At 47.2% G+C, this 6,560-nt stretch overlaps 1 pseudogene; it reads right to left on the bottom strand.

Annotated features, from left to right (window-relative positions):
- Positions 1 to 4,878: 4,878 nt before the first annotated feature.
- On the bottom strand, positions 4,879 to 5,330 carry LOC112300513 (small ribosomal subunit protein uS13-like; annotated as a pseudogene).
- Between the last annotated feature and the right edge of the window lie 1,230 nt (positions 5,331 to 6,560).

The raw sequence follows: 6,560 nt of genomic DNA, 5'->3' as shown, positions 1-6,560 counted from the left end.
ATGTGCTGTGACCTCTCTGGGCCGTTCATTCATTCCAAATGCATGAAACATATCTTCTCTCTATGCCTGACTGACTACTCCATATCCAACACCCAGGGGTGAGCTCATGATCCAGACCTGGCCAATCAGTGCGTTCCATTCTCCTAGCCACAAAGATCAGTTATAGATGGGCAGGTGACATAAATCACACCACTGAAACTCAAGTCTGAGACTTCTCGGGGAACTCTTTGGGAAGCAACATGTACTTTCCTCTGGAGTTGCTTAATAATAGATACAAGCTTGGAGCTTCTGGGGCCCTCCCTTGAGGAGTGAGAATCAGGTCCCACCAAGGAAAGCAGATGTGAGAGGCAGAGAGCGAGAGATGCTTGGTAACATCCATTGAGCACCTAGATCCAGCCATGCCTGAACTACCCATAGACTCATCAGTTTTATGAGCCAATCAGTTCTCTCTTCTGCTTAAGCCAGTTTAAACTGGACTTCCGCAACATAAAATAGAAGTAACACATGGGCCTTTATGGACATGAAAACCCATCTTTTGTCCTCCGGGGTTATTCTAAACATGGGTCTCTTGCTGCCAGGAGGTGGTGGGCAGGGGAGGAGGGGTTGTTGGCTTGTCTGCTATCCTCTGTGCCTGGCCTTCAGGCCCCGCTTGATGGGGATCCTCCTGCTTTATCTAGGAGCATGCCTGAGACGGGCCCTTTCACATCTCCTGGAGTCCACGGTTTCGGTAGCACATACAGATTGGATGATGGGCTCTGGAGAATGGAAGGAAGCTGATTCCGAGGACATAGCTCATTCTTGCTCAGCTTGATTAATAATTAGGTGTTAGTATCCTCCAGGATTTGAACATAAAGAGGGTTTTGGGGTTTTTTTTGTATTGGATATATGTTTTTTGTCACCCTGCTATTGTTTTTATATTGGGATCTACTTTAGTTGTCATGCCTCTTCCGCCCCTTCAAATACTGAGATCCCAGTATTTCATTGCCCCAGGGCCTGAGAATGTGCCCACACATTTATCGAAGTTTGCAATGGGTGTATTTTTAGTTGGCTTGTTTGCATCTGTTCTCTCCCTGTTCCTGGCCTGATTGACACTCGCTGGGTGAGAGAGGCACAGGAGCCTAACTTCGCTATGGAAGAGACTTGGCTACAGTGGCTGGCCTCCCTGCACCCCTCCAATCAGTTCTCCTGGCAACAGGCATGAAGATTTCCATCTCTTTTAGCTTGTCTAGTTCCTTTGCTCAAATACAGAGTCTGGCAGAAGTAACACCATTGAGCGTGGATGGTAGGGGACATGAATGTCTAACGTGAAATGGACAGTAATTTGAACATTTCACATAGAATGTTATATGGTGTGCTTGAGTGTGATATTGTTGTGTTACAGAATGACATGCTTATGATTTTGCAATAAAGTATTATTACGTAATAAAAAAGGGGCATTATTTGTGCCAGACCCTGTAGATCATGAGGAGGTAAGCTGGGCTTGTTCTCCACCTCTCCATGGCCAGTGAGCGAGGGAAACAGGAGGCTTTGCTGTTAGAAGGAACCTTCCGTGGATGCAGAGAGGACCGTGTGCCAGAGAGAGCTGTTCCCAGGGCGCACACAACTCTAGCCTGGAGGGCTTCTCACAGCACAGGCAGCGTTTGAAGACAGCCCTTGATCCCTCCTGGAGTGCCGCAGAGCCCTTTGCTGGTGGCAGAGAACAGGGAGGGGACTCAGGCTTCAGGCAGGAAGCCAATGTCACCCTCACAAGGGGAAAATTGGAGGGAGTTCACAAAGGGACAGTTCACAAAGGAGTAGACAGGTTTGAGGGTACCAGCCAGGAATGTGCAGCACCTCGGGATTAGTGGCAGCAAGAAACTGTCACCACACTGGCTGGTACCCGAGACTGGAAGCACTCGCTGCACCTCGAGAGAGCGATGGCAGCAGAAGGGGCTGTCCACAGGAGCTGTGGGGTCAGGAGAGGAACACAGGTATTGCTAGCCCAGGGGTGGGCTGTGGGACAGCTGGGGGAATGAAGACCTTGACCACTGTCTCCTCCCACCCTCTGGTCTCCTGCTGGGTCCTCCTGTTGGCTGAACCCAACCTGTAAGGGAATCTTATTCTCATAGTCCCTGGATGCCACCCCTCTGAGGCTGCTAAGCCTGCTGAAGCGGGCAGGGAGTGGACCTGGGAGGAAAACCAGACAATATGCAGCTTTCTAGAGCTATCTGCTGATTTCAGGCAGGGCTGTCTGGGAGGCAAGAAACAGATCCACTCGGGGTTACTTCAAGGAGAAGCAGGTGATGGGACTGGGACCTCAGAGGTGGGAATGCAGGGGGAGGTGGAGTTTAGGAAGACTCCTTACAAAGCTGCGCAGGACGACTGTGTGGATTCCGCGTGGGGTGGCAGCAGGAACAGATGATCTGCCGGGCCCCACCCACCCCAAGCTCAGCACTCAGCCCTCAGCCCTCAGCCTCACGGGGAGGAGGCGCTGCTGTCTGGGTCTGTGCAAAGCCTAACATCACTGGACTTTGCACTATGTGTAATGCCTACCGACTCCCCCTCAAAGTAAAAAGTAAGGCATGCCCATTTCAACAAGCCAAACCTTGCCGGGCCCTGCAAGGGAAAGTTGGGCCTTCCTCCATCCCCAACCCCACCCCCCAAACCAAGAAAACCAACATCCATCATTCGGTGCACACCCTTCCTTCCTCTCCTCTGTGCTCACTCAAACATATTTAAATGTTTATAAAATATCCCAACCAGTATTTTTTCTTCAGAAATGGGATCACACAATGTGCATAACCCCACAATCAATTTTTTTCCACTAACAGTGAAATGGATGTCTTTTTAGGTCAATCAATACATGGAGCTCCAACTCATCCTTTTTAATCACTTCCTAATACTTAAGAGTATCCATATATAAATATTTTTGCTAGAAAAATGCACTTCTCTCTCAATTAGCCAACACAGAGTGCTTGGTGACCTAATGGGTCAAATTACCATAAATCAGACTCGCTTTTGGACTCCATGTACTTCCAGTTCAGTTAGGGCTATCAACGTGGGCCTGGGACAGGAGAACTCGCTGTTCAAGGGATTGTGTGAATGGCACATTGGTGATGCCAACACCAGATGCTTTAGGAAAAGTCTTGGGGGCTGAGAACTCCTAGAAGGCCTCCTGCAGGGGGCGGAGAGGTGATTTGAGCTGGACTTTGAATGAAGGGGGGGATGCTATTGCTATTTTAAGCATGAACACCAGCATCGATCAGTGATGCAGAGGGTCTGCTAGGGCCGCATGTGAGACAGCAGTCCTTTGCAAGTGACATGGATACAAACAGAGAGGAGCCAATGTCCTTGCAAGTTCTTGAAATCAGTTGTTTTCCTCAAGTAGATTAATTATCCCTCTGGTTCATAATTCTTTCACACTCTTGATTTGTGTAATGAACCCTATTTTCCTGGAAAGCTCGTATGTCAACTCGAGTCTTGTCTGTGTCTAAATGATCACAAGTTGGAAATCAGGCCTGTTTCCGTTAATGAGGTTTGACATGATGCCCACTGGACAGTGAAGACCTCTGGGCCCTAAAGGTCTGTATCAAATCACATCTCAGCACAGGCTGCAACTGGTTCCCTGTGCAGGAAAGCATCCGTTCTCTCTGGGTAGCATGAGAAAGCAGCGCGGAAGGGCAGGCTGCTCTCCAGGTCACACAGTGGGCTCACCTGCCTTCGTCCTGGCCTCCTTCATTCTGTCCCCTTACCTTGGCCTCCACCCCTCCTCTGTTCCCTTACCAGTATCTCTCCTTTTTTTTTTTAAAGTATATTTATTGATTATGCTATTACACTTGTCTTAATTTTTTCCCCTTTGCCCCCCTCCACCCAGTACCCCCATTCCCTGTAACAATCCCCCTCTTAGTTCATGTCCCTATAAGTTCTTTGGCTTCTGTATTTCCTATACTGTTCTTAACCTCCCCCTGTGTATTTTGCACCTACCAGTTATACTTCTTACTCCCTGTACCTTTTCTCTATTCTCCCTTTCCCTCACCCCACTGATAACCCCCCACCTTATTTCATATCTATGATTCTGTTCTTGTTCAACTTGTTTACTTAGTTTGTTTTTGTTTTTTAGATTCAGTTGTTGATAGTCATGAGTTTGTTGTCATTTTACTGTTCACAGTTTTGATCTTCTTCATTTTCTTAAATTTAAGTCCCCTTAATGTTTCATATAATAAGGGCTTAGTGACGATGAACTCCTTTAGCTTTATTTTGTCTGGGAAGCACTTTATCTGCCCTTCTATTCTAAGTGATAGCTTTGCTGGATAGAGTAATCTTGGATGTAGGTCCTTGCTTTTCATCACTTTATATACTTCTTTCCAGCCCTTTCTTGCCTTCAAAGTTTCTTTTGTGAAATCAGCTGATAGTCTTATGGGAACTCCTTTGTAGGTAACTCTGTTTTCTCTTGCTGCCCTTAGAATTCTCTTTATCTTTAACCTTTGGCATTTTAATTATGATGTGCGCTGGTGTGGTCCTCTTTGGGTCCAACTTGTTTGAGACTCTGTACTTCCTGGACTTGTATGTCTATATCCTTTGCCAAATTAGGGGAATTTTCTTATGTTTTCAAATAAGTTTTCAATATCTTGCTCTTCCTCTTCTCCTTCTGGCACCCTTATGATTTGGATGTTGGTACGTTTTGAGATGTTCCAGAGTCTTCTTATTCTCTCCTCATTTTTTTGAATTCTTTTTTCTTCATTCTGTACTGATTGACTATTTATTTCTTCCTTATGTTCCAAACTGTGGATTTGAACCCTAGCTTCTTCCCTTCACTGTTGGTTCCCTGTGGATTTTTCTTTTTCCTTTTCTTCGTGTGTGTGTGCATAAACTATTTATTAACAGACAAGACCTACAAATTTATTTCTTCTTGGACACACCCACAGTGTGACCCTGACGGCCTATGGTCTTGGTGTGCTGGCCTCGAACACGAAGACCCCAGAAGTGGTGCCGCCCTCAGTGGGCCCAAATTTTCTTCAGCTGCTCCAGGTCTTCACGAAGCTTGTTGTCTGGACCATTCATCAGGAACTAGCTGTATTTTCCGTCCTCTGCATCCTTCTGTCTGTTCAAGAACCAGCCTGGAATCTTGTCCTGGTGTGGGATCTGCATAATGGTGATCACCTGCTCTACCTCATCCTCTGTGAGCCCTCCTGCCCTCTCAGTGAGGTCGGTGTCTGCTTGTCTCAACACCACACGGGCACATCTTCGCCCCACACCCTTAATTGCAGTGATGGCAAAGGCTATTTTGCATCGTCCATGGATATTGGTGCTTGCAAAATGTGCTGGAACTGCTCAGGAGTCACAAGAATCATGGCTGCAGCAGTGTGTAGGCCTCCTGTGGAAGTGGATTTTTCTTCATGTCACTTAGTGTAGCCTTCATTTCTTCCCTTATGTGTTTGCCGTACTCAATGAGATCTCTAATCATCCTTATCACCAGTGTTTTGAACTCTGCATCTGATAGGTTGGCTATCTCCATTTTTCTTTTTTTTTTTCTGGAGCTTTGATCTGTTCTTTCAGATTTTGGGGGGCCATATTTCTTTGTCTCCCTGTGTTTGTTTCCATGTATTAGGTAGAGCTGCTTTGACTCCGGGTCTTGGTGCACCTGTTATGTTGTAAGGGGTGGAGCCCTAGGCATTCACCAGGGTGGGGCAACATGCTTTGCTGCTTTGTGGCATTGTATGTGGGGGAGGGGTTGGAAAGGGCACAATGCTGCTTGCTTGGCCTTTGCCCCATCCCATCACTTCACCCACTTCCTGTATGTGACTGATGCCTCTCTAGCCATTGCCCTGGTGGTGGTTCCCAGATTGGGTAGGTTTGCCTATGTTCTAGGACCATGATGGCCCTTTAAGTGGTCTCTCCTGGGAGACAGACAGTTTTTTTCCACTGCCCCAACCCTCATTGGTTTTCACAGCCAGAACTGATGAGATTTTATTTTCCCAGGGCTGGGACCCTGGGCTTCGCAGTCTGGCCTGGGGCTGGGATTGCTCACTGCCCAGGTGTCCCTCCCAGTTTTTATCTGCTACACATGAATGTGGGACTGCCTTCTACCTGCCACCTCTGATGTTGCCTCAATGTCGCCACCTTGCTGCCACTACACTGCCTCCTCTCCACCCTGGCTGCCCATTTCTGCCCTTCCTACCCATCTGGATGAATATTTCTTCTTTAAATCCTTAGTTGTCAGACATCCATAAGTTTGATTTTCTGGCAGTTCTGGTTGCTTTTTATTTTGAGGTTAGTTGCTATCCTTCTTCTGGTTGTGCGAGGAGATGAGGCGTGTCTACCTATGCCTCCATCTTGGCCAGAAGTTCTCACCAGTATTTCTGAAGACATTCCCTTTGCTTCTAAGTGGCCAGTCATTCTTTCTGGCTCCTTACTTGTTGCCCCTTCCCAAGCATTCAGGGGAATCCTTCTCTATACTGACCAGTTTCTGGCCCACCTTATGGGGTAACCACTTCTTAAAGTCCTTGTCTGGGGTGGCAACACTTTGATCTAGCCTCAATTTATTTCCCAATGTCTGAGGACACACTTCCTCTTCCCACTCT

The sequence above is a fragment of the Desmodus rotundus genome, chromosome 4, assembly GCF_022682495.2.
Source record: "Desmodus rotundus isolate HL8 chromosome 4, HLdesRot8A.1, whole genome shotgun sequence".
NCBI classification, from domain to species: Eukaryota; Metazoa; Chordata; class Mammalia; order Chiroptera; family Phyllostomidae; genus Desmodus; species Desmodus rotundus.
This window is presented reverse-complemented; position numbering and strand designations above follow the sequence as displayed.